Source organism: Hakea prostrata, chromosome 9, assembly GCF_041222555.1.
Source record: "Hakea prostrata isolate BN-2017 chromosome 9, UWA_Hpros_2, whole genome shotgun sequence".
Taxonomy (NCBI): Eukaryota; Viridiplantae; Streptophyta; class Magnoliopsida; order Proteales; family Proteaceae; genus Hakea; species Hakea prostrata.
This window is the reverse complement of record NC_142608.1, coordinates 9,144,256-9,170,388: the sequence shown is the minus strand read 5'-3', so window position 1 is coordinate 9,170,388 and position 26,133 is coordinate 9,144,256. Positions and strand designations below refer to the sequence as shown.

Here is a 26,133-nt window from a genome sequence, read left to right as displayed (position 1 = left end):
TTAGCCTATTTGATGCCTTTTGAACACACTAGTGGCCTTGGATTTGTGAGAAAACAGCCCTAAGTATGATTTCTAAGTCTACCCATATTGTGAAACCGAAATGCTCTATGATTAGAGAATGCAATGTTATATAACATATAATATAAAACCATTAATGCTATAGGATTAGAGAATGCAAGGTTATATGACATGTAATATAAAACCTTAAGGCATATAAATGAAAATCATGTGTATCAAATACATCAAATAACTTCAATGTCATCAAGATAACATTCATATGAGTATTACAATCTTAACTTTCGAGAATAGAATGATAAAAGTATACAACCGTTAGAAGTTTTATATAAGTCATTAACGTATAAGTTCATAAGACAAGTAGAGGATGATTGAGCTTTCTTTGATGTTGTAGATGTGCTAAAAGTTGTTGCAAGTGAAACTTTGGCTGAAATCTACAAAAAATTTGGTAAAAAATGAGAGTTCCAGCGAGTTATGGCGAGATTTGGGGCGAGATATGGCGAGATATGGCGAGATATAGCGAGATATGGCGAGATATGGCGAGATCTCGAGCGAGATATCCCATCTCGTAGATCTCGCCCTTGATCTCGTCTCGGTTTATGAAAAAACCGAGATATCTCACGAGATCTCGCCGAGATCTCGCGAGATCTCCCACCATGCCCCCTACTACCAACCCCCCTCTGGCGGGAAAAAGAATCTGATTACATGTTACAAAACAATGACTATGTTATAAACGGGGTAATTGTATTAGAGACTATAGGCTAAAAAATAACATGCGGTATTATCCAATGGTTGGTTGGATTCCAGTGGTAACTGATAATTGGTCTAGGTGGAGTATTGATCATCTCCAAGGCCTTTACATTTGTGAGTAGAAAGTAGAAACTGTAACCTCTCCCTATGACTATATTTTGGTGATTCTAATCATCAAGATTAAGCTCCTTCAGATATTACTTGAACATTAAAGGGAAAGCTCACACGATTCTTTATAGCTTTGCTTTTCCACTATTAACCATTCTTTATAGCACTAAAGCATCAAACTACTAGAACAAGTTTAAAATCTGCCTTCAACATGCCCTTGAAGTTCCAAGTCAATGAACAGATAGATGTATTTTAAACAGAATGAGGTTTTGCCTCTACCATTACTTTATAGTTCGAAATCACATATCAACTAGATCTTTAAGGAAGAAAAAAATAAAACAAGATAAAAAAAGTTCTTGAACAAGCCACAAAGTCTGAGATACAGTATTCCATTGGCCTCCTCTTATGACCTTCTACTGATGTTCACCAGCAGCAGCTTCATTCTTCCCAGTCTTCAGTAGGTCATCACGTTGAAACTGTAAATTCAAGTGATGGATACACAGATTGTTTTAGTAACCTAAATAGAAACTTTCTAGTAGGCATCAAATATTTTGAAATAAGATATATGTTAAGTTGAGGCAACACAAGTAGGTAGTCATCATAGACATTGTGGTAGTGGTTCAGACGATGAAGATTCTGTGAAGGAGACTTTCATACCTTTAGAGTTTTGCAGCTTGTACCTGTATCTAGTGATAGAGTCTCAAGATTTGGGAAAATCCAGATTAAACTATCAATAAGTTCATCTAAATTCATTATTGATTTGGAGGATGTCATTATCTGCAAGTGCTTTAGGTCAAGCTGTGGATGCACTGAACCTTCCCTCAATTCTTTTGGAATGATGAACCTCTGTATCTATAACATGGGACAGACCCACCACCAGGAGTAATTATATTTGGAGCAACAGATGAATTATAGTGAATGAAATGAAAATAACAGAGTATGTATCCCAAGCCATACCTTATGAGCTTTGCAATAGATTGTTAGAATTTGGGCATGACCAAACCAGCCAAGAATCTCCCTCAATTTAGAGAACCAATGAGAATCTAATGCAATAGGTTTTAAATGAAGTCTGGCTTGGAGTTTGCAAGAAGTGTTCATGTGAGATATCTGCAATATCTCACCAGTATAAATGAATGAGACAAGTTTAGGAGCATCAATCTCAAGTTCAACCAGATTTTTGCATTTGACCACCGCCAGACTTGTAAGCTTGTGTGTATAGAACCCAAGTTTTCTTGGCAGCTTGCAGTATGCAATTTCTAGATTCTCAAGAAAGGGCCAGTTGAGAATCTTGTCACAATTCTCATCTGTTATTGTAAACCATCTCAGTAACAAAGATCTCAGCCTAGCTGCAGTGAATTGAACCCTTTTAGGGTACGAGTAATAATCATTCAGACTGAATGAAATGGATTGGAGATTTGGCCCATCTATTTGAAAGGAGTTCAATTTAGGTGGATACTCTACTACCAAGGTTTGTAGCTGAACACCAGAGAAGTGAAAATCCGTCATTCCACTGCAACGTATCAAAATCAATGTCTCAACTATCAGGGAAGAAGAAAGTAGGTTCTGGATGGCCCCTTCTTCTGCATGTGTTTCTTCCAAAGATAATGTCTTCAAGCAAGGAAGTCTTACTTCATCATAAGGCACCAACTTACACCTTTTTAATTTCAATACAGTGAGGGATTTTGTTGTGAAGATGCTCTGTGGCAATCTATAACAAAACCTACATTTGTTGTGGAAAACATGTGGATAAGGTATGAAACGATGATTAGCTGACATGCTGATATCTAACTCTTCAAGTTTTCCTCTTGTTGCAGATTTTATCCATGAGTTAATGCGAGAAGATATTTTGAATTTTGCCGGTTTCAGATTCTCCATACAGAGCTTGAACTTCTGAATGCTCACCTCTGAGCGTTGCTGCAGTGATCTTTCGACATAATTTATGAACATTTTGCGAGTACTCCAGATGGTCTCATCAAAATCTACAACAGGGAAGGAAAGCCAAATACCTTCCCATCTCTTTGACAGGGTGCTTGTCCGAGCCGCCTCCTTTGCTTCTAAGAAAGCAAGAATCTTGTGTAGAATCTCGTCAGGTAATTCTGAAATCATATCCTTAGCAATGTTAATTCCATCTTCTTCCATTGTTTCTTTGCTTCCTCCTTTCAATCTTCGTCGTCCTCTTTTTGAACTCCCCATTAAAACTTGGTAGGTTTGCTGTTAGACTACTAAGTTAGAATAAACTTGAAGAATTTAATGATTTGCAAGAGTATCCATAGTTTAGAAACAAAAAATGAAGAAGTTAAAGACACACACATTCATTATCAATTTCCTTTGATGGTACAGAAAATAGAAATGCACACAAATGCATGATTGTCAAAAAAATGTTTGCCCATTATAATCTGTATCTTAGCCAAACAAAAAGGGATATGAAATGTGACTTATGGGTTCAATTAGAAATACATGTATTAAAATATCCCATCACGACAACATAATGGAATCTAAGAACCAAAATCAGCTTAGAGCGAAAATCCTTATTTCACTCATTTTACTTTTCTCAGAGTATTTGGTAAAAAGAAACAATCAATCATTCAATTGCACTTTTGGAGAAGCACAACACTGGGAAAAGAATGAGGTAGAGTACATATAAAAATCTATATCTCTACATAATAATTGTGCAAAGTCTATCTTTAGCAGAACCCCTAAATAATTTACACAAATTACTCCATCTGTGCTAATTAAACACAAACCAGGTATATTTGTAAAGAGCATATTCCTAATTAAACTCTAAATTTGTGCTCAACCCTTTTAAAGATCAAATTGTTTGTTTTAAGTTGGAAACTCAACTTGAAAATCTATTTAGTCTGTTGGAGGGAATTTTCTGGGGGAAGAAAATAGGCCTCGAGACTTAATGCCTGGTGCTAAATCTCAAGCTGGGTTTTGGCATGTGAGTCTATATTGGACTCTTCTTTCCTTTTTTTGAGATCGATTGTAAGTTTGGAAGTTGTCTTATAAATATAGTAGTTTTCTGACAGAGATCCTCACATCAATTGAGGCTCCTCTCAATTCCTTTCATCTTCTCTTCTGTCCCCCATTGTCTTCACTTTTTTTTCATCTTCTTCCTCTTGATCTCTCTGTTTCTCTGATTTACCAGAGTTCACATGGTATCAGTCCCTTTTTAATCAATTCCTGCAAATTCTTATGCCAGAAATCAGAGAGTTACCTTCCTATCTTCTTGTGGCAGTGTGGTGAAGACCTTGATATTGGTTTGAGAGTCTTCTACGGCTACTTTTGACTTGAATCAGCATTTCATGCTGATTTTCCTTTGGGAATTGGTTTTAGGAGATGATATGAGGTACTGATTCTTCATCAAATTCAAAGAATCAAGTCGCTAGTGTTGGAATGAGAATTGTTCAAGAGTCTTGATTCTGCCCGGGTAAGTTTCGGACCTATTTTTAAGGTCTTTGATTGAAGCTTGGCCCTAAAATTCTTCTGTTGGAGTTGGTTTCTGAGACCTTGTTTGAATCAGATCTGGATTGTGTAGTTTAGTTCAGCTAGCCCTGTTTTTCAGATCTTATTGATTGGATACTCGACTGTTATTGTTTAAGTTGTGTTCTATTTGGATTGTTATTGGGTTCGGACTGGAAAAGGGGACTTTTGGTTGCTGTTGCTGTTCTTTTTCTTGTGATTTGTTAAAATATGTGTCTGATCCTTGTTTTGGTGAAGTGATTCTACAATTTCAACTGCTGAGAAGAAGGTGTTTGTGGTAGTAGCTGCTGTGGGGTGTGATTTTATGTCTTGAATCTTATTTGGGGTATTTGCTACTGTCATTCTATTTCATAGTTAATTCGGTTTTGAGAAATTATTTTGGAGACATTCTAGTTGCTGCAACCATGTCTCAGATTTGATGGACTTTTGGTTCTTGAATTTGGAGTATTGCTAGCTGCTGCCCTGTATTCCTTGCTGCTGCCTAGTTGTTTATAATTAAAGTAACGTGTCTCTTGTCTGGACCTAACAAAGATTAGGTCATTATGACTACAGATGAATCTAAGTCTGAAGATAAGAGTACTATACCCATTTAACAACAATAGGAAGATCAAAAGAATATACCTTAGGGGGAACAGTAGAATCTGATTTTGGAGCATGAGACTGAAGTGGTAACGTGTCACCTTTCTCCACCTACTTTGGCCGGTTGTAATTCTTCCTCTGATAAGTTTGCACCTCCTTATTCTGGTCAATCTTGTTTTGAAAGACCTCAATAGTGTGCCTCACAGTAGTGGTCTCCCTCTAATCAGATTCTTCACATGGTTCAGAAAACAAAGGGGGAGAATTAGAGTCCTCTGGTATATTGGCCGAAGTCTCCCTTGGTCATGAAACTCTTCTTGAACTCCTAAGTTGTATTGTGGTGGTGTGTGGGAGTCTTTGTGTGTGATAGGAAGGTCTAGAGTTGGAAAGAACACCTCTCCTCTAGGATTCTCCCCCTGGAGAGGTGTATAGTAAAGGCAAGACTCATTAAAAATTAAATCCATAGATACAATGGTTTTCCTGGAAAGAGAATGATAACATTTGCACCCTTTTTGAGTAGCAGAATACCCCAGAAATATGTAGCGTAGGCAACGGGGAGTTAGCTTACTCTAATGGGCTGTGATTCTGGCATAACACACGCATCCAAAAACCTTTGGAGGAATAATAAAATAAGAGGCTCCCTGAAGAATCTCATTAGGACATTTAAAACCAAGTATCCTACTGGGCATCCTATTTCTTAGGTAAGAGGCAGTGAGTATGTCATCACTCCATTATTGGTCAAGGACATTCATAGCAATCATAATTGAACGGGCTATCTCTAAAAGATGTCAATTCTTCCTTTCGACAACTCCATTTTGGGCAGCCATATCAACACAACTGATTTGGTGTATTATGCTAGAGTCAGAGAGATATCTCCAAAATCCACCATCAATATACTCTGTGCCGTTGTCACTGCGAAGGATCTTCACTGTGGCATTGAATTGAGTTTTAATCATATTATGCAAATCATGAAAACATCAGAAAACCTCATTTTTTTTTTGTTTTAAAAGATAAATCCATGTAGAATGAGAGTGACAATCAATAAAAGTAACAATACCTATGGTAAGTAATAGACACACGTCAACAGGGGGGCCACACATCAGTATGAATTAGCACAAAAGGAATAGGTTTTCTATTATGAAGAGAAAGTAAATAAGTAGAACGAGTCTGCTTTACAAAAATGCAGGCTTCATAGAAAAATTCATCCTTGTTATAAGAATAAACTAAATCAGGAAATACTTTCTAAAAGTTCCTAAAGGGGAGTGACCTAACCTACGGTGCTACTAATGAAGGTCTAATATTACTTAATGGACCTAATTAGAAGATGCAGTCAGAGCAGTAGATCCTCCAATTGGCTCGAGTAGATTAAGTCCATTGTCTAGTTTACCACGTCCAATCTACTTCCTCGTTCCCAAATCCTAGAAGACACAGTAAGATGGGGAAAAAAATCACTTTACAATTCAAGTCATGTGTAAGACTACTGATAGAGAGCAAGTTAGTAGAGAAAGAGGGAACATGTTAAACTTTCGACAAAGAAAGTGATGGAGAATGTTGAATGGTCATTTTTCCAACAATGAAAGAATGAGAGCCATTAACAATTCAAACTTTATCTTTTCTGGAAGTGAGAATAATGTAAGAAAAAGGAAGATAAATCTGTCATATAATCTGTGGCTCCTATATCAATGATCTAAGGAGTAGAAACTGAAGAAACATAGAAGCCTGTAAAAGTTTTACCTGAAGTAGCAAGGTAGGAGTTGGTATGGGTAGTAGAGGAAGCAATGGTAGAGGTAGTACCGTTAATAAAAACTGGCAGAATACGTTGCAGAGTAGCTAACTTCTCCTATGAAAAACCAACGTCTGCTGAAGGTGTTGTGGAAATCATCTAAAAAAGATTAGCCTTCGGTTTTCCCCTTTATGCCCTTTTCTGCTAAAAATCAGTAGGTTTCCCATGGAGCTTCCAACAATTGGCTGATAGTGCTCACACTTGACAATCTCCTTAGCCAAATCAAATTTAGTGCTAATAGACTATAAGGCTGATTTCTCCATAATAAGAGCATGAAGCATGGCTAATCGACAGCTTTCCTCACACTAAACAAGGACATAAGACTGTTCTAGTGTAGGACAGGGAGAATGACTTAATACTTGCACTCTGATCTAATCTTATTCCCCATTCAAACTTGCTAAGAAGTCATATACCAGAATCTTATCAACATGTTTCCTATAAGTAGCCACATCATCCGGATTAGTGGGGTGATAGTCCCAATAATGATCCAATTCCTACCAAAGAGATCGCAACTTAGCATAATATTGGACCACAGTTAGTTCCTTTTGAGTAGTCTCATAAAGCTTTTTCTGTAGCTCATAAACCTGTGCATCATTCCCCAACTGTCCATATGTTTCAGTAGTAGCCTTACATATTTGGGTTGCATTATCAAGTAATAAGTATCCAAGGACAATATTTAGATTCATGGAATTCAAAAAGAATGACATAATAAGAGAGTTATTCAAGATCCATTTATCCTATGAAACAACTATGGTGGTAGGTTTGATAGTGGTGCTCGTAATATGTCCAATAAATCCTCTTCCAACAATAGTTAAGTAGGCAGATCGAGACTAGATCAAATAGTTTTTTCCATCAAACCTTACCGAAAGAGGATGAAGAGTGGGGTAATGTTCGAAGCCAGTGGAGGCAGTAGTACCATCGGTGGTTGTCATGGCAAAAAAATATTTGCAGTTCTTCAGTCTTCATCTTTTCAAAACAATTGAAAGGTCGCAAAATGGAATAGCTGGACCACCTAAACAAATCTAAGGAGTTATAGGGTCAATAGTATAAGTAACACCATTATTTTTTTTTTCAAAAGAGACCCTTGGATATATGAGAAATCACAAATTGACCCATGTATATATGCAAAATTGCAATTAAACCCCTTAAAATATGGATAATTGCAGATAGGACTTGTAAATGGATAATTACAGTCTACAGATAGACCCCTAAAAAATATTGATAATTTCATATAGGCCCCTGGACGTCTTTGAATTCTCAAAAGAGACCTCTGCATATATACAAAATTACAATTAGACCCCTAGTCTGGTTTGGTCCATGATTTCGGTTCAATGGTTCAATGGTTGTAAAGAGGCTGTTTATGTAGTCGATTAAAAAAAAAGGATGATGGCTGAAAAAGGTTCTCTGGTTTTCGACAACAATGGCGGACCAAAAGAATGATGGTGGTGTTGTTCTGGTTGGCAAAACAATGAGTTGCAAGGGGTCGCAAGAGGGTTGCAGGTGAGTTGTAGGTGAGTTGCAGGTGAGTTGTAAGTGAGTTGCAGGTAGTCTGGGAGGCAAAACAACGGATTGCAGGTGCAGCGATGAGTTGGAGGTGAGTCGTTAAGGATTGGAATGGGTATAGGTGTAGCGTGTAGGTGCAATGATGGTTTCAGGTCTGCGATGGTGTTCGGTTGCTGGTGGTGTAGCAGCAGCGGTAATGGAAGACAAAGAATTGATGCGATGGTGGTTAGGTTGTAGGTGGTGTAGCGAATCGAGAGAGAGAGAGACCCCTGTTGTTTTCTCTCTTGTTTTTCTTCCCTAATCGAACTTAGGCTCTAATGCCATGTTGAGAAACACAACTATGATAGAATGGCTGGAATTGATCAATGTGATCTCAAGCCCTCTATTTATAATAAAGTGGAAATAACACTATTACATAAATACCCCTACTTGGGTAACAAGAAATAGAATATTACATGAACAAAAGCTCTAATAGAGTTGAACCTAGTAGAACTCAACCAACACTGACATTTTCATTACAACAAGGTTTGAAGTTTAAAACCTTCAGCCTGGCCAAATTCTTCTAGGCCCTTCCTAATCCTTTTGAACCATAAAACCATCCCATAATATTAGGATTATTTTCTGGAAGATTCTAGGCAGCCTTTAATTTTAGGGAAATCCTCAAAAAACCCTAACCCTAAAACTGGGTTCACATCACTTAGTTACACATGCTGAAACAGTGAACAATTTATGGAAATGGAATTACTTAAATATCTTCTATTTTAAACAGAATAACCTTTCCCGTATCTATGAGGTTTCACAAGAGCTCTATAGGGCTGATAGGAAGGGCAGACCTCTAACCCAATATTTTGCATACTGCAAGAAAATGTATGAAGAGTTGAATTCTATTATAACCATTTCATTGGATATGCAAAATCAGCAGGAACAACTTGCAATTATGGGTTTTTTAGTAGGAGTCAGGAGGAATTTGACTCAGTCAAAGCATAGATTTTAGAGGGAGATAAGGTATCCTCATTATCTGAAACATTTTACTGTATACTTTGTGTGCCAAAGAAAACTCACGATCCTAGTTCCACCAATAATTCTGCATTAGCATCTTTTACTCCAAATTGTGCATTGGTGGTGGGTCTGGTTCTGGAGGTACTTGTGGGTGTGGGAGTGGAGGATCAGTTTGCTAACATTGCATCATCAATGTTATCCACTACTGCCACTCTAGAGCCAGAAGGGAAGATTGTGTAAATGTCTAGTGAAGAATATGTTGGACTAGACACATCACTTTTAGCCTCACATTGCCACCTTTGTTTAGATAGCTAATGCTACAAGCTACAACTTGTGTTTCTACCTCCCATCCCAGCGTCATTGACTCAGGGGTGTCTAATAATATGACTTGTGTTTTAGGTAACTTTTCATTTTTTTGCTCATTTCCTTCTATTGTGACCCTTGCTGATGGTTCCCATAATGTTAAAGGTATATGAACTATTTTGTCTCACCCCCACCTTATCCCTGTCTTCTATTTTATGCGTACTTGAGTTTCCTTTTAACTTATTATTTATTCATAAACTGACCACCACTTACAACTATTCTATTACTTTTATTCATGGCTATTATGTGTTTCACTAGCTTACAATAAAGAGGATGCTTGGTAGATGCTATACATGTTTGACGACATTTCCTCTATCGCATGCTCAAGAATGTCTATCCCTCACCAAATTCATTGTCGTTTAGGCAATCCTTCATTAGATAGTTTAAAATTTTTGGACAATTGTCTTTGTTCTATTTCTTCTTTTCCTTGTGGATTTTTTCAGTTTAGGAAGCTTCCTTGTGTGATCTACTCACCTTGAGTTAATAATAGGATAGATAAACTGTTTTCTCTTATTTAGATGTGTGGGGACCATGTCCTATCACTTCTATTTTGGGCTTTTAGTATTTTGTTACCTTTGTGGCTAAAATTCATACTCAGTTTAAGAGTAGTTATGAAGTTCTTTGAGTGATAATATAAAAGAATAAATTTCCTCACCATTTAACACTTTTATGACTTCAAATGACATTTTTTTACCAATCTTCTAATGTTGACACCCCACAACAGAATGGTGTGATAGAACATAAGAAGCGTCATTTGATGGAAGTCACCGCTCTTTATTGTTTTAAATTGCGGGTACCCAAATCCTTTTGGGTGTTGTGTACTGAGTGCTTGTTATCTCATCAACCAAATGCCCTCATCTATTCTTAAAGGTGGTATCCCATATTCTCTATTGTTTCCCACTAGTCTTTTACATGAGTTGCCTCCTTGTGTCTTTAGAAGTGTTTGTTTTGTTTTGGACCACCAACCTGGGTTTGTCTAAGTTTTACCCAAAAGCCCTTAAGTGTATGTATGTTGAGTAGTCACACACACATAAGGGGTACCGTTATTCATTTAAACTTCGAAAATATTTTATTACTCCTAATGTTTCATTCTTTGAGTCTGTTCCTCATTCTTCTGACCCTCTGAATGTCTGTTCAATGGATAAAGATCTCCTTATTATTATTTCTTCACCTGTTACTACTTAGCCTCTACCTCAGCCAATTCAAACAAAGCTCGCTACTATGTACCAGCGATGTCCAACAACATATACACCCTCTCCTGCTCCTACGGCTCCTCCACCTTCACCTCCACATGTGAATCCTTTGGTAACTCTCCTTGTTTCAGACCTTGATGTTCCAATTGCTCTTTGTAAAGGTGCAGAGTTGTGTTCAATACCATCTCTAACATTGTTTCATATACTAGTATTTCTCCCACTTTTCATGCATTTTTATATACCATTAAGACTTGCCCTCTTGCTAAGACTTTGTTTGAAGCCTTGTTGATTCCTAAGTGGATGCCCACGATGACTGAGGAGTTGGTTGCCCTAGAGGAAAATCATACTTAGTAACTTATTCCCTTATCTCTTGGGATAACCATTATTGGATGTTGCTAGGTGTTTATAGTAAAAGTAAATCTTGATGGTATGCTTGTTAGATTGAAGGATAGACTTATAGATGTAGGATATGCTCGGGTGTATGGTGTGGACTATTTGGATACTTTTTCTCCTGTTGCGAAAATTCAGATCTTGGTCTCCTTAGCTGCTATATATTATTGGCCTCTATTTTGGATGTGAAGAATGCTTTCCTCAAACGGGATCTACTTGAGGAAGTCTATATCGAGCAACCTCCCTGGACTATTGCTCAGAGAGAGAATGGTTTGGTATGTCATTTGAAGAAGTCACTATACGGGCTGAAACAGTCACCATGTGGCTGGTTTCATCGGTTTCCTTAGTTGTGACGTGTTCTTTCGTCAGTCCAGTAAAGGGAGGTTGTTTATGTGGATAATATTTTATTAATGGAGATGATTCAATCGGTATTGATGCATTGAAGACCTATTTGTAGAAACAATTTTAGACTAAAGACTTGGGAAAATCAAGTATTTTTTTGGGATAGAAGTGGCCCATTCTAAGCAGGTAATCTTTTTTCCCCAACATAAATATGTGACTTGCTATCTAAAATAGGGATGTTTGGTTCAAAGCCTTTGGATACTCCGATGGATCCAAGTATAAAATTCATGCCTAAAGATGGAGATGCTCTTGAAGATCGAGAGAAGTATAAAAGGTTGGTTGCAAAGTTAAACTATTTAGTTGTGACTCAACCTGACATTGCTTTTCCAGTAAGTGTTGTGAGTCAATTTTTGTTTAGCCCTTGTTCCACTCATTAGGACACTGCTATGCACATATTAAGGTATCTTAAGAGAGTTGCTGGATGTGGGCTCCTCTACATAGATCATGGTCATTGGAGAGTTAAAGGATTTTCTGATGCAGATTGGGTGCTTCACCGATTGATAGGAGGTCCAGTATAGGCTATCGTACCTTTGTTGGAGGAAATCTTGTCTTGGAAGAGTAAAAAACAGACAATGGTTGTTCGATTTAGTGCAGAGTCAAAATATAAAGCCATTTCACTTGTCACTTGTGAGCTGATGTGGATCAGACAATTTTTAGGTGAGCTTGTCTTTAGTCACGAGTCTCTTGTGTCTCTGTGGTGTGACAATCTAGCAACTTTTCATATAGCATCAAATATATCTTTCATGAGCGTATGAAGCATGTAGAAGTTGATTGTCATTTTATTCATCACAATCTTTAACAGAGATTGACCTCCACTTGTCATATTCGAACTAGAACAATTGGCTGGCTAATTTTACAAAATCTTTGGGGGTACAAAGAGTGAGTTATATTTGTTACAAGGTGGGAGTGTTTGATGTTTATTCAGGCATTTTGGGTAAAGAAAATAGGCCTCAAGATTTAGCTCCTTGCACTAAATATTGAGTGGGTGATGAAAGTAGGCCTACCCCATTCTCAAACTAGCAAATTGGGCCGAAGAACCCATTGGCACACCAAGTGGACTGGCTGAACCCTACAAGGGGTAGTTTGGTCTTTTTCCCACTTCTTTTGGACACTGAGAGGATCAAGTAATTTTCCAATATTTTTAGGAGTCTATCCACATTCTTTTATTTTTATTTATTTTTAATTTTTTTGGTTTTAATTAGATTAGTATTGAGAGTCCTAGTCAGAGATGGAGTCCCAGTTGGAATAAAATCTTAGAGTATGATTCCTTTTGGATAATTAGTTATTAATTTTGCAAGTTGTTTTATAGAAAATCCCTTTTTAGTGGTTACTTATTGAGTTGTAAAGGGGATCCTATAAAGGATTCCCTAGTTGAATCCAATTTAGTTTCCTTGATTGAGTCCAAGTCTTTTCCGTCTTAAGTGTAAGGCTATTTAAAGCCCTCACCTCCTTGTAAAGAATTCAGTTGAATATTAATAAAATTGAAGACTTGGAGTTGTAGGAAGCATAGCCCACGTCCTAGGTTGAGAGTTAAGTCAGTTTTTTGCAAATTCCAGCATTTTCTTCAATTCTGCGATAGCCTTCTTCAACTCGCTCTCAAGCCTACAAGCACTCCCAAACCAGTAAATACTACCCCCCAATTACCCTTCCCTACCCCATCGCAGGTCCCCCTTCCCCTATCCCTTGGCAGCAATCCCTCACCTCACCTAACATTTGCGGTAGCACACTCTCCCCCTCCCCTTCTTTTTCTTCTTCAACTTGCGGCAGTTGAGAAATTCAGAAAAGAAAAGAAAGAGAGCAAGAAAGAAAGAAAGAAGAGAAGGAAAGGAAGAAAAGAGGAAAGAAAGAAGAGAGAAAGATCAAGAAAGATCAAGAAAGAAAAGAAAAGAGTCCAAGATCCATCCAAGAATGCAAGAACCCAATCAAGTTCAGTCGAGAACCTTGAAACAGCCCCATACCGTCATCCATTCATCCCTAAACCCTTCCTAAACCCTACCGCAGGCTTCGCTTTCATCACCCTATCCCACTAGGGTTAGTTTGGATACCCTATTACCAAATAATCCATCCCATCTTAGGTTTTGTTAAAATCCTAATTTTGCAAATCCTTTCCTTTCTTAATTTGACTCAACCCATTTAGGTTTTGTTAATCAAACCATCCTCAACTCTTTCCCCAAATCCCTAACCTTCCCAAAATCTATCCCATTTTATTGATTGTTAAAACCCTAATTTACCAACCCATCCCATATTGATATTGTTATTTTCCTACCCTCTTACAACTATCCCATCAAGGTTGGTTGAATATGTAATTTTCCCTAACCCTTCTCATACTAGTTCTTTGCTTGCTGGTTCACAAGAAGAGGAACTTGGAGTATTCTGAATTTTAGGGAGAATAGTCAAGTACAAAAATCCTAGAATTTTGGTTACTTAAGTGGGGTTTGGCAATATTTGAGTCTATATTTGACTCTTCTTTCTTTTTTAAGATGGATTGTAACTTTAAAAGTTTTTTTTTTCTTATAAATATAGTAGTGTTTTGATGGATCCTCACATCGATTGAGGCTCCTCTTAATTCCTTTCATCTTCTCTTCTCTCCCCTGTTTTCTGCACTTCTTTTCCCTCATCTTCTTCCTCTCAAGCTCTCTATTATTGTGGTTTACCACAGTTCACTCAGTCAACAAATATCAATACCTCAATTTATAAGATCAAATTCTTAGATTAGTTTAAACAAATTAGTTCAAAATATGAGCAAAACATTAAGAATTATATCAAAACCGCCAAGAAAAAATCAAGAGTTTTTTACGTGTAACCCAGTTAAGTTGGGCCAAAACTCTTGCCCCTTAAGTGGGTTATATTACGTGTAACCCAGTATTACATGTTGCACACAACTAACAGCCTCAGTTAGTCTCAATTCAGTCCCAAAATCAAATGACCAAAACACCCTCCTAATATCAATTTACTAAGCTACCTTTGTGTCTCATCCCATGCCCAACCCTTAGGTGGGTGAAGGGATTCCCCCTTCATGCATCTTCCTCCTACACTTTGCCGGAAACTACCCACCACTGCCCTCACCTTCCCCCTTCAGGAAATCTCCCACCTCCGTCCCTTGCCGGAAATCATCCAACCCAAAAAGTAAATAAAATAAAATAAGACAACCGAACTCATAGAAAACTTTTCATTGTTGTTTGTTGAGGTGTCTCCCTTCCGTCGTGAGATTTAGGGAGCCCATTATGAATTCATCAGCTTCCTAAAAAATCAAGATAAGAAAAAGCATAGATCTTAGAAGGCTTACATTAAATTACAGAAATCCTCCGGTTCTATTTTTTCTCTCTTTCTGCATTTGATCTGCATGCACCTCTATTTTTCTGAGAAAAACAGGATTCTGTAATTCTTTAGTTGGGTTTCAATCGAAAGCTTTAATTTTCTTAGAGTTCTGTTGGTTGTCTGATCACCAAATTTCAGTTTATTTCATGAGCCATGACTTGGCATGTTGGTCCTCAGAGGCTCTCATTCTATCCTTGTGAACTTGAACGATTCACCAAGTTCTCTCAATGCGACAACCTTGAATGCTTCTCTGGTTCCTGCACTATTTGTTGTCAGAGATTCAACTGTCAATTGTGGCACCAACAAGGCAACAACTATCTTGGAACTTACGCTCGTGCTAATTTCTTACTGTATGGAAGGGATTTCATCACTCACAAGCCTACCAGGAGGTTCTGCAACAGAAGGATCCCTGTTGATTTCTTGGTAACCTTCAATCTTTTTCTTTGCTGCTGTTTTAGATCTGTAAATATTGGTCTAGGCTTTGCATGTTTTGTTCTTTTTCCCAAACAGATTTGATACGAATTTGTTTTTCTTGTTAATCTTACTCAGCGTTGCATCTCGGCCTTCTGTTCGTTCCTCTGTTCCAATTCATCACACCAACAATCTCATTTAGATTCTTGCGGCCTTCAATACATAGATCACTCAGCTTTTTAGGGACAGACAGATCAGGTGATCTTTTCAAGGACCCAAATCCAATAATCTTGAAATACTCTTTAAGGATTCCAGTCCGTGAACACCATCAATTTTGGTTAGTTTCTTGTAGCCTTCAATCTGTAGATGCTTCAACTTCATCAAGTTTGATAGATCAGGTCATCTCTCCAAGGATTCACAGCAACTGATCTTCAATTCCTCTGAGTTCTCCAATCCACTGATGCCATTAATCTCTGTTCGATTCTGGCAGTTCATAATGTGCAGATGAGTCAACTTGTTTGAATTTGACAGGATGGCTATGCATCTTGCTATTCTCAATCCAGGAATTTTTTTATTTTTTTTGGTGGGTGATTTCCGATGGTCCACTGGTGGGTGGTGGATGATTTCCTGCAGATCGGGCAATATTTAAGGTGGTGGTCTCCGGCTAGGTGTAGGAAGAAGATGGTTGAAAGGGGAATCCCTTCACCCACCTAAGGTTTGGGTATGGGACGAGTCACAAGGGCAGTTTAGTAAATTGATATTAGGAGGATATTTTGGTCATTTCACTTTGGGACTTTACTGAGACTAACTGAGGCTGTGAGTTATTTGCTACGTGTAAATTGATATTAAGAGGATATTTTGGTCATTTCATTTTGGGACACTACTGAGACTAACTGAGGCTGTGAGTTACTTGTTATGTGTAAATTGATATTAGGAGGATATTTTGGTCTTTACTGAGACTAACTGAGGCTGTAAGTTATTTGCTACGTGTAGTATTGGATTGGGTTACCCGTAATATAACCCACTTAAGGCATGCAGCAAGAGATTTGGCCCAACTTAAGTGGGTTACTCGTAAAAAAATCAACAATCAATTACAATTGGGAAAAGCCCTATTTGGGTTGGGGGAGGTATGATCAACGAATTCCATCAGAATTTGAAAGACCGTAAAGGAAGGCAATCAAACCAACCTATCGGTTTATCATTATTAGAATGCCAATTCTTTGAGTGGGAAGATTTGACAGTACATTAAAACCTTTTGTGGACAATACATCCAGTTTCTCAATGTACTTGGTGTATAGAAATATATGAACATGATAAAAGTGTATGTGTCAGGAGTTCCAATAGTACCAAGCATGAGACCATTCGTCAAATAAAAAATTTAGACCAAAAATAAAATCAATTTCAACCTTGCATTGTGGATTGTTTGCCATTTCCAACTGTGATTGAACCAGAATTCAGCCCCTGGCCGATACCGTGGAGTGGACCTTATTACCATTCCAAAGTTGCATTCCTAGGGCTGGCGAACCCTCTAAGAGGGGTATTTTGGTCCATGCCAGCCCTAATTAGTTACTAAATTTGATTTTCAGAATGTTCTTTTTGACTTCTTAGGAGTCTTGGTCAGTTTGGAGTCTAGTTTAAGTCAAAGATGAGTTCTTGTGTCCCTGGGAATCTTCTTTAGAGATAGGCTCTTATCAGTCTTTATTTACAAAAAAGAGTTCTTTAGTAGTTGAGTCCAAGGAACGAAAGTTCACTCGGTTCGCCGGGTAGCGTACCCAGCAAACCAGGCGAACTGGCGAAATATCGCCATTATTCGCCCGAAACTCTCAAAATTTCGATCTCTTCCCAAATTTCAATGATTCATTTCGATCAACCCAAAGTCACTGACTCACTATCAAATGAAATTTTGAGTTCACGTGGTATGCAAGAGAAAGTGATGGGACAATGGGTCCCATATACATTTAATGCTTTGTCTTTTGTTTGATAATAAAGTCTTTCCTAATAAGCTACAGAATGGCGGTGGAGCTCTTATGCAAGTTCTCTGCTGCAACTCTGCAATTTAGTGTCCGATGAAAGCATGGAGGTAGGCGAGTCACTCACTGAAGTTAAACCCAAAATTTCACCGAGAACGGGGAGGAAGAAAGCACCGATAATAGCAGAGCCAAGGATCTCCAGCAGAAGCTCACTTCTATTGGTAGGGCAAGAAGCCGTAAGTCTGTTCGCAGGTATCTTCCGATGACCACTGACCTGGCGAGCATAACAAACGATGGCTTTCGCTTGATCTCTGTTTTCAGTTTTTCAGCGTCTAATTCCTTCAGTGATTTCCCTGGTTCGATGTTGATCTCCATGAAAGAGAAACATTTATCGAAGAAATTTAAGTTCCTGTAATCTGATATTGAAATTCTATTGAGTTTGGCAAGTTTGGTGCTCATGAGTGATGCAAGGACCAAGCCTCTTTCTCTTTCTTTCTTTCTTCTTCTTCTTCTTCTCCTACAATTTTCCGGCAATATTGAGTGCTTTGCAACTAAGATCTTTCAGCCATTTCATCAATCAAAACCTGGTCTTTCCAGAGAGAAACAGAAAGAAGTTCTGCCAAAATGAAATGTAAATTTCAGGGATTGGAGGGCAAATACAGGTGTAAAAGAAGAAAGAAGTCGTACTCAAGGTTTTCAAGAGCGAAGCAGTCCTCTAGCCATGCTGCAGGATCGCCGGAAATTTTATCTGAAATAATCAAAGCAGCAGCAACAACTAGAACCCTGGTTCGATGCTTCAACAACCAATCTCTCTTCAATATGGCACTTTTCGCTGATTCGCCGGAAAATCGTCAATTTTCCTGACGATTTTCCGGCGATATTAAACCAATCTCGTTTCGCCCCACACTTTCGGTTCGCTGAGTACCGACATCAGCGAATTTCGGCGAAATTAAGTTCCTTGGTTGAGTCTCGGGGGGAATCTATTTTCAAGGAGATTCAATTAGATCTTTAATTATCTGTTTGGACGGTTGAGATTAATTATAAACAGGTCCTAATCTATAAATGAAACCCACCTAGGTTTAGAGTATTTTAGTAGGGTATAAATAGCCTATTCTTTCTTTGTAAATTGTAAAGTCTGATTATTTGAATAATATTAATTGAGTTGAGGACTGTGGTTCCTATTGAGGGGGCCATGATGGAGTAAACTTCTTTTTCAAAGATCAGCACCATTCTTCAAGTTCTAGCATTCATCTTACAGTCTCCAACAGCATCTTACAAGTAAGTACAGCAGACCCCCTGCCCCTTCCCTCAGCTCCCACAGCCATCGCACTCCAACCCCATCTTTTCCCCTGCCCACGCAAAAGTCAATACCTTAAACCCTCCCCCTTGCAGCTGCACCTTGGCAGCAGCTTCCCTAGGCCGCCCCCCGCCCCCTAACCCCCTCCCCTATGCCCTACAACTCCCTCTAGCCCTTCCCCAACCCCTCCCCTACCCTATGGTGCCTCCACTTCCCTTCTAACCCTCTTGGCCTCTCTCTCTCTCTGTCCCCTCTTCCTTGCGGCAAGCCAGAAACAGAAACAGAAAAAGAAAAGAAAGAAAGAAAGCAGAAAGAAAAGAAAAGAAAAGAAGAGGAAGAGCAAGGAAGAAATAGAAGAGGTCCTTTCCTTATCAAAGATCCAACCCATACCCATCCCAAGAACATCCCTAAGACATTTCCATACCCAACTGTAGGCTTTCCATGAATCTTAACACATCCTATATTTCTTTATGACATTCCATATTGATTTTGGGTATCTCAAGATCATCCCACAAAAGACATGTTAAAACTCTAATCCTTCCCATACCAGCCCTTCTAGTTTTGTTAAACCAAATCTTTCCCAAAACCCTAAAATCTCCTTTATCTTTGTTTCATCCAAGATTGCCCCAACTCATCTGATTTGTGATAGTTGAGCTTTCCAATTTAATTTTAGATTGATCCTTTCATGCCATATTAATTTGAAATTGTTGTAAGATAGAATCGACTAGTAGTAGATTTGGGTGTGATTTGGTTATTGGTAGATTTCTCAGTTATATTTTGGGGTTTTGCTAGAATCTTTAAGATCTTCTATGTTTTCTTGTAAGATTCCCACACTGGGAAGATTTGATTTGTTCTGTTTTTGGTAAGTTATGACTATAAATAAAGCTCTTGCTATGTCCTTCAGACACATAAGGATTTCTCAAACTCTTTCAACATGGTAATAGAGCCAACTCTAATCCATCACTGAGCACCACCACCACTGTCATCCCTTTTTCGCCTTCACTCTCTATCATAGAGCATCACATGCCTTCCACTGTGTGTGAACCACAAGAAAGAAAAAAAGAAAAAAATCGTAAGAACCATTAGAGGACCACCATCAGCCCTACCACCCTTCCATCACCATCGCCGAGCTTCTTTGGCTCTTCCACCAACGTCACCAAACCTCTATAACTTGTTTCTTCCCATCGCTAGACCTCTACAACCTTTTTCTTCCTATGCCATTCCTCTGCAATATATTTCTTCCCATCACTAAACCTCTGCAACTTGTTCCTTCCAAGCACCACCTTCTTCAACCTATTTTTCTCCATGGCCTACAACCTACAACTCCACCAGACCCATTGCCACCTACCTGCAACTAGCGCCAGCTCCTTACAGCTCCACTAGACCCATTGCCACCCACCTGCGACTTAATCTGCGACCTGTAACTCATTGTCTCTTCTTCTTCTTCAACCTGCAACCTGCAAGTAACCTGAAAACCCATCACCTCACCTTCTTCTTCTTCTTTTTCTCATCAATCCCTATTTTTGGACATCACATCTCTGATTTACACTTATAAGACAATCAAACTCTATTTTTTTTGCCCTCCTTCTGCACACTAACCTAAAAAAGGGCATCAAATACCTTTTTTAGTCTTCTAGGGCAATTGCCTCTTGTACCCTACTAAAAAATTTGATCCCATAGTCCGTGATCTATTTCTTGTCCTGCAATTGCTGATACAATTTCCTCTACCTCTTTTGGTGCATCTGGCATGAAGGATCCTCCTGTTTCCAATATTTCATAGGATTATAATTTTTCTCCTTTTTAGATGACCACTATTAAACTTAATGAGACTAATTATCTTTGCTGGTCTTGTTTTGTCTTTCTTGTGATTGGTGCTCATGGTTTGACTAGCCATGTGCACGGAACCTTTATTATCCTTCTTCTCTTATTGTGGCTCGAGATAAATGGGAGACAGATGAATGCTTTGTTATGGGTTTCCTCCTTAATTCCATTGAACCAAGTATTGTAGAGAGTTACCTTCTCATTTTGGATGCTGCTACAATAAGGAAGGTTGCCAGAGAGACTTATTCCAAGGTTGGGAATGATGCACAATGCTTTGAAATCAGGCAAAAAATTCATCAATTACAACAGAAGGAGCTTGCCTTGTTTGAGTACTGCAACAATCTTTGAGGCAATAATTAGACCCCATGATTTTTATGACTATTTTACTCCATCCTGTTATGGATGTTGCTGCCTTTTAGAAGTGGGAGACAATCTTAGAGTGTATAATTTTTTGGTAAGGCTGAATATTGAGTATAATCATATTCGAGTACAAATTCTTTCTTGGGAACCTTTTCCTTCTCGGGAGCAAGCCTATGCTATGGTTGATACTGTGGACGTCATCGGATAGCTATAGTACACGCTCAGACATCTGACAGGCCTGTATTAGTCGTTTGTTTTGATAGCAGCAAGTCTAGTTCAGGTGATTCCCGCAGCCTAGTGAAGTGAGTACTATGTAAAGGCGTGTCATACAAAAGACAAGTGTTGGAAGTTGTATGGACATCTAGCAAATTCTTGTGGAGGAGGTAGGGATGGAAATAGGGGCTGCAATCAAGCATCTGCATACCAACCAAATTCTGACGCCCTGAGTACTCTAGCACCTCTTTCCTCTAACGAGCTAAGACACCTTTGCCAATTGATGTCCAAACATGATTCCTCTTCAACATCAACTTCCAATGCAAATATAGTTGTTGTTCCCGTTGTTGATCCACAGTCTTCCACACGTATTTTCTATTGTTACATTCTCAATTCGACTTATCCCTCCTAGATAATCGATTCAAGGGAAAACGAGCATATGATTGATTCATCTTCCTTGTTTCATACTTATTCCTTTGTTCCTTTGGCTCAGGTTGTTCAAACAGCTATTGGGACTCTTTCCCCTATCTCTAGGAAGCGATCTATAATCTATCCACCTTCTCTTACTCTATCTTTTGTTTTGCATGTTCTTAAGTTTTCAGCTAACCTTTTGTTTATTGGTAACCTTACTCGTGACATGAATTGTAAAATAACCTTTCCCTTCTCACTGTGTGTTTCAGAATGTGGAAATAGGGTGTACAATTGGCAATGATGGATACAAAGGGGGGGGGGTCTACTTGTTAGATGGGTCTCTATCAGCTCTTTCTACGGCCTTTACTTCCACTTTTGCATTTCTTACTTTATTGTTGTGGCATCATCATTTTAGTCACATTCCTTTGCCTATTTTGTCTAAGCTATTTCTGAATTTGGTTAAAAGATGTAATTTGAATGATTTTATTGTGAGGCCTGCATTTTAGCCAAACAGGCTCGGCATGTTTACCCTATTTCAGACCATCATATTACTGATCTTTTTTCATTTATTTACTCTGATGTATGGGGTTATTCTTGAGTTGTGTCTTTGTCTAGTCATAGGTGGTTTGTCACGCTTACTGATTGTTGCACTAGGTCCACGTGGGTTTGCTTACTTCACTAGAGGAGTGATGTATTCCCGAATTTTCATAATATGGCTAGGACACAATTTAGGTCCGGTTAAGTCCTTCATACAGATAATGGGACTGAGTATTTGGGTGGTGCATTTCCCTCTTACCTAGCTGGCTTTGGCATCATCTGCCAGACCAGTTGAGTTGACACTTCACCTCAAAATGGGTTGCCAAACACAAGAATAGACATCTTCTTTAGGTAACATGTTCCCTAATGTTTACTATGCACATGCCTTCTCGACTTTGGGTGATGCAGTTCTTATAGCAGCTTATTTGATTAATTGGACGCCTTCTCGAGTTTTAGACCAGCATTGCCCCTTAAGGTTCTTTTAAGGACAGTGGCCTTTACAGCACCAATAAAGGTTTTTGGTTGTGTTGCCTTTGCCCGAAACCACCATGTTTATGGTAAGTTGGATCCTCGTGGGTTACAGTGCATTTTCTTAGGTTATCCTCCTACACAAAAGTGTATAAGTGTTATCATCATGGTTCTTTGTCTTTTTTTTGTCTCTATGGATGTCATGTTCCAAGAACAAGTTCTTTTCTTTTCCCTTACACCTCTTTAGGGGAGAGTTTTAGTGAAGAGGTTCCAATCTTTATTCCTCCTTTAGATATTTCTCTTGAGATTCTTGCAGATGATCCTCCTTTGGAAGATGGAGTGACCAAACAAGAGCAACTGTTGGATGATGTGCAAGAGGAGCAAAGACGTATGAAGACTTATCAATGAAAGCAATGAGAAACCCCTTCTATGATCGTTCTAGTTGGAAGCTTCAGCTCCCAGTCCTGAAGTACAAGTTTCTCCAAATGAGCCTATCTTTGAAGGTGAGCCTATCTGACCCTTGCTTCGAACCTACCGGTTACATTAAGAAAGCACCCAAAGACTTGCAACAACATCCTATTTCCAATTATGTTTCATATCAATCCCCATTTCCATAGTTTCAAAGTTTATTTTCCTCTTTGTTCTATACTTTTTTTCCTAACACTTGATAGGAAGCATTATGTCACTCAAACTGGAAGGACGCAATGGATGAGGAAATGCAAGCTATGGAGGAAAACAAAACATGGGAGTTGGTGACTTTGCCTGCAGGAAAGCAGACTATTGGGTGCAAATGAGTGTTCGTGATCAAGCACAAGGGAGATAGGACTATTTAGAAATACAATGCAAGATTGGTGGCCAAGGGCTTTTACTCAGACCTATGGGATTGACCACTAGGAGAAATTTGCCCTTGTTGCCAAGATGAGCACAGTTTGGGCTGTTTTTTAATGTGTAATGAATAAAGGATGGAGCTTATAACAGTTAGATCTTAAGAATGCTTTTCTACATAGAGAATTCCAATAGGAGGTGTACATGGATGTGCCATTTGGCTATACCACTACCAAGACTCATGGGAAAGTATGCAAGTTGAAGAAGAGCGTTATATAGAGGCTGAAACGATCTCCGAGAGCATGGTTTGGAAGGTTCCACAAGGCCATAATCTCTAATGGCTACAAGCACACAATGCAAACCACACTTCATTCATTAAAAGAGATGGTTCCCACACTACTGTACTTCTAGACTTCTAGTATATGTGGATGATATTGTGAACCCAGGTAGCAGCAAGGATGAAATTTCAGTTTTGAAGACCTTTTTGGGAACTGAATTTGAGATTAAAGATATGGGAAGCCTCAGATATTTTCTAGGGCTGGAGTTGGCATAGTCGCCTAGTGGTGCATCTCTTTCTTAGAGGAAGTATACTCTAGATTTACTTAAGGAAACTGAGATGCTAGGGTGTAAGCCGGATAAAACTCCTATTGAGCCTAACCTCTACTTGAAGGCAAAAGAAGTAGAACTGGTTAACAAAACAAGGTATCAAAAGTTGGTGGGAAAGTTTATCTTATACTAGGCTAGATGTCACATTTGCAGTCAGTCTTGTCGACTAGTATATGCATGATCCCTACTCCTCACACTTGGATGTAGTGTATCGTATCTTGAGGTACTTGAAGGCCACTTCAAGAAAATAAATAATTTTAGCTCATGGATACTTGAAGAATTGAGGCATATATAGATGTAGACTGCGCGGGATGTCTGGATGATAGGAGGTCTACCTCTCGGTATTTTGTGTATATAGGAGGTAATTTGGTGTCTTTGAGAAGCAAGAAAAAGGTTGTGTCTACGAAGTCCAATACCAGGGCTGAATTTAGGACAATTGCTTGGGGCATTTGTGAGATACTATAGCTCAAAGGACTACCTCAGCAGATTGGTCAGATTTAGAGGTTCCTATACAGTTGTAATTTGAATCAGCGTAGCTCACAATCCTGTACAACATGATAGGACCAAGCATGTGGAGATTGATAGACATTTTGTCAAAGAGATGATTGAAGCTGGATTGATTTGCATCACTTTTGTTACCTCAAGCAATCAGCGGGCTGATGTGCTTACAAAGAGCTTAAGCACTAGATGTTCAGCAGTATCATTGGCAAGTTGGGCATGATAAATATCCATGCTCCAACTTGAGGGGGAGTGTTGTAAAACAGGATCGACTAGTAGTAGATTTGGGTGTGATTTGGTTATTGGCATATTAAGTTTCTATTTTTGGGTTTTGCTAGGATCTTTAGGATCTCTATGTTTTATTGTAAGATTCTCACACTGGGAAGATTTGATTTGTTTTGTATTTGGTTAGTTATGACTATAAGTAAAGCTCTTATTGTGTCCTGGACACACAAGTCACAATTTCTCCAACTCTTTCAACAAAAATAATTATTACCATATTATAATGATCAAAAAATCCCCATGGGAATTTAGAAAACCCAACCTTGTTCCTACCTTCTCATAACTTTTCCCTTAGGTATTCAAGTTACCTCAACATCATTTATTAGTTTTTGGATCTTATTTGCTGGTTTGGTTGAAAGATTCTGGGCAAATCCTAAATTTTAGGGAAATCTTCCAAAAAACCCTAACCCGAAAATTGGGTATACATCTATTCTCTTCTTGCTTCCTTATTGGTATTCATTTTTCTACCATAGATCTATCAATTCATACCATATGCAAGAACATAAGTAATTTATCTAAGTAAATAAGGAAGCAATTTAAGAGATGCAATATGATAAGAATGAAAAGGCTAGAAAATTTTATTAAACTCTTGGAAGCATATAGAAGTATGGGTTTGGTTTATAAGATTATATTTTAGAAGAATTTTATAAATAACCATATTATCTTCCATATGCCCCAATCATGTAGAGCTCAAGTTTTGTAGGCAATTAGGGGCCAACTTCTACTTGTTTATCAAGTTCCATCCCAACTAGAGATGCTTATGTGGTGAAATAGATCTTTAAAACACTTGGAAAATGGACATTTGAAAGATGCTTTAAGTTTTTTATTTACTTAGCAAGTTATCTCACTCCAAGTTATTTGGGGCTATCACAGTTGATGAGGGTGGCTTCCTCCCAATATTCCATTGTAGGGGATCTTGTCAAATGATTGGTAGAATTGGTTGGAAGCATGGTAGAAGATCTCACTCTCGAGTGAGATCTCGCCTCCTAAAAAAACCGAGATCTTGACCATCTCAGCGAGATCTCAGTCAAGATATACAATTTTTTGGCGTCAACTCAATTGCCCATCTCGGTGGATTTTAGGGTCCCAGTTGGGTTGAAACTTGGTAGTTAGACTATTTAAGGCATTTTGAACACATTGGTGGCCTTGGATTTGTCAGAATACAACCCTATGTATGATTTGTAAGTCTACCCATAGTGTGAAACCGAAATGTTGTAGGATTGCAAGGTAATACAACATGTAATATAGAACCTTTAAGGCCTATAAATGAAAAGCAAGTGTATCAAATGCATCAAGCAACCTTAATGAATTCCCAAGGACAGCATTCAGAATGAAAACAAAATTGCACCAGGATATAAGCATAAAAGTTTAAGACGGGAGTTGATCTTCCTTATGGGAGGCAAGAGATGAGGAAAATCGCCGAAACCACAAAAGGCAAAATTAAGAGCGGAGACGGGGAGATATAGTGAGATATAGCGAGATATCCCAACCGCCACCCCACTCACAGACTCCCACCAGGGGAACAACCCACCCGAGGAGGGAAGGAGGGCG

At 38.6% G+C, this 26,133-nt stretch overlaps 1 long non-coding RNA gene across 5 annotated transcripts in view; it reads left to right on the top strand.

Annotated features, from left to right (window-relative positions):
• LOC149004528 (uncharacterized) overlaps positions 1-26,133 on the top strand; it is a 52,000-nt gene that overhangs the window by 5,664 nt on the left and 20,203 nt on the right. For 2 of the 5 annotated variants that reach the window (XR_016175450.1, XR_016175447.1), the window contains exon 2: positions 2,688-4,303. This is a non-coding gene — a long non-coding RNA (uncharacterized LOC149004528). Of the gene's footprint in view, positions 1-680; positions 4,304-26,133 lie in introns of those variants that run through there. The other 3 variants (XR_016175449.1, XR_016175448.1, XR_016175446.1) reach the window with 3 other exon arrangements.